We start from the raw sequence: 3,126 nt of genomic DNA on the forward strand, positions 1-3,126 counted from the left end.
TACCTCCATTGAGTGCGGAATCTCAAGATGGAGTTGAGCATGCCTAGGGAGCAGGTCCCTACCTCCATTGAGTGCGGAATCTCAGGATGGAGTTAAGCATGGAGCTCGGGGGCCTGTAGAAAGGCTGAGGGAGCGGGTCGCAACCTCCATTGAGTGCGGAATCTCAAGATGGAGTTGAGCATGCCTAGAGAGCAGGTCCCTACCTCCATTGAGTGCGGAATCTCAGGATGAAGTTAAGCATGGAGCTCGGGGTGCCTGTAGAAAGGCTAAAGGAATGGATCCCGACCTCCATTGAGTGCGAAATCTCAAGATGGAGTTGAGCATGCCTAGGGAGCAGGTCCCTATCTCCATTGAGTGCGGAATCTCAAGATAGAGTTGAGCATGGAGCTCGGGGTGCCTGTAGAGAGGCATAGCGGGAGCAGATCCCGACCTCCATTGAGTACGGAATCTCAAAGACGGAGTTGAGCATGCCTAGGGAGCAGGTACCTACCTCCATTGAGTGCGGAATCTCAGGATGGAGTTAAGCATGGAGCTCGGGGGCCTGTAGAAAGGCATAGCGGGAACGGATCCGACCTCCATTGAGTGCGGAATGCAAAGACGGCGAGCTTGAGCATGCCTAGGGAGCAGGTCCCTACCTTCATTGATTGCGGAATCTCAGGATGGAGTTAAGCATGGAGCGGGCTCGTAGAAAGGCATAGCGGGAACGGATCCCGACCTCCATTGAGTGCGGAATCCAAATATAATAATTGGGGTGAAACCAAATCTATAAAGATGTTCTCAAACTTTATCACACTATAAAAATTTATCATTGTGACACTTTTTACATGGACATGTTATCTTATCTCAATCCTATAAACTCAACATTACTAGAAGTAAAATTCAAAAATTATTCTAACCCAATAATAAACACATGAGTTAAACCCCTACGTTCAGGTAAGTTATTTGTATACATCCAACTTCTTGCTATCTATATTTTCCTGAACCTAAAAATTTTAAAATATTAAAACTAAGTATAGTCCTCCTCATCAATTATGTAAACATAATTAATTCCTACTAAATTAGAATAACAAAAATTAGCATTCAAATAATCACTGTTATAGCTAAATACTTTTCACTATCCAAAAATAATTATTATTGTAAATATACCTAAAACCGGAGAACAAAGATAAGTATCTTTTCAATTACTTTAAGTCCACGCAAAATATAGACCAAGCACAAACAACATTACAAAATCAATAATTAAATATAATGTGCACAAATAAATACTTTTAGTTAACTAAATTAATATTCCAAAAAGCTCAGAGCTTAATTAGTTTGGAGCTAACAAAGCTCATGGCGAGGTATGAGCTTGCAAATAAATGAGCTCGCAATTAGTCGGCCAACCAAGCTTGCGACCAGTGATCACCGACCACGACCAGTGACGAACATCGACAGCGGTCTGCTGCCCTTGGGCAACGGCTGCTCCTAGGCCATTGGCCAGCTACTGCCCTTGGCCAGCCGCTGCTAAACTTTCTGTTGGAGTGTTTACTGAAAAGACTTGTCTTTTGTATAAACATTTATGAAATAAGAAATCATGGTTTGGTCAAATAATTGCAATAGTTTAGTTTTGCAATAAAGTCCTCTTAATTTACATTGTAGATAACTTGGTGTCTGTGAGACACAGAAGACCATGATTATCAGTTCCTTGTGAATTATAAAATAAGGCTCACAACCAAGATGGCTTTGGACAAACCATCGGGAATGGTTGTAGTGTAATTCGGTGACTGTCTGTCTTGACTGTTGTTTACTTGCTTTGTGGGCTCATGGTTCCTTCGAGTTTGCTACTGCACCTCTGTTATCACAATAAATTGTGATAGCTTCGTGCAAAATCAAGAAGTTTCTGGGTCATACAGCCTCTTTGGCTGCCTTAGAAGCTGTTCAGCTTCCATACTTTGACCCAACTTCCCTAAAGTAATCACAAAACCCTTAGGTAGACTTACTACTGTCCCTATCTGATTGGAAGTCTGAATCTGTGTAACCCACAGGGACTAAATCGGCTGACTGGTAAACTAGCATATAATCCCTAGTCCTTCTCAGGTACTTCAAAATATGCTTTACCGCAGTCCAATGTCCCTGTCCTGGATTACTTTGATATCTGCTGACCATGCCCACGGCAAAGCAGATATCTGGTCTCGTACACAGCATGGCATACATGAGGCTTCCCACGGCAGAGGCGTAGGGAACTGCCTTCATCTCATCTATCTCCTTTGATGTTTTAGGACACATCTCCTTAGATAGATGAACTCCATGTCTGAAAGGTAACAAACCTTTCTTAGAGTTTTGCATGCTGAACCGAGCCAATATAGTGTCTATGTATGAAGCTTGGGATAAGCACAACATCCTTTTCTTGCGATCCCTTATAACTTTGATCCCAAGGATGTGACCTGCTTCTCCTAAGTCCTTCATATCAAATTGTTTTGACAACCATACCCTTACGTCTGATAACACCTTTACACTGTTGCCAATGAGCAGGATATCATCTACGTATAGTACTAAGAATACCACTAAGCCTCGGAGTTGGTTCAGTGAACTGACTCAATAACTTTTACAAATATTAAGCTAACTTCTGTGCAGGAAGAAAAACCGACCAAAACAGGTTGAAAAACTGATTTTCGAGCCTGGAGTCGACCCAGATGGCTTGTAGAGTCGACTCCAGCCGAATCAGCCGAAAGTCAAGGTCTGCGCGTCGAGTTCTCTGCCAGATCGGACTGGAGTCGACCCAAAGTGCAAGCTGAGTCGACCCAGAGTCAACATCTGATCGTCTCCGCCGCCAACAAAGCTGGAGTCGACCCAGAATACAATCTGAGTCGACCCCAGGCGAGATAGACGTTAACAGAGATAAAGTTTTATATGCCACCTCAGCTGGAGTCGACCCAGATGGCGATCTGAGTCGACCCAGGCCTGCTATATAAGGCAGTCGCGAACAACAGCCGAAGAACAACTTTTTCTCGCAATCAAACGCCTTCCCTGCGACTGTTAAGCTTCCAAACGTCGACGTCGGTGCCGCACCTGCCCCAAGCTACTTCAACGAACACCGAGACGCCGAATTCACACTCTGGAGAGCGCAAAAATCAGATCGTCTCCGCT

The sequence above is a fragment of the Curcuma longa genome, chromosome 5 (assembly GCF_044706935.1).
Source record: "Curcuma longa cultivar G26 ecotype Majalengka, Jawa Barat chromosome 5, ITB_CL_G26_1.1, whole genome shotgun sequence".
Lineage (NCBI taxonomy): Eukaryota > Viridiplantae > Streptophyta > Magnoliopsida > Zingiberales > Zingiberaceae > Curcuma > Curcuma longa.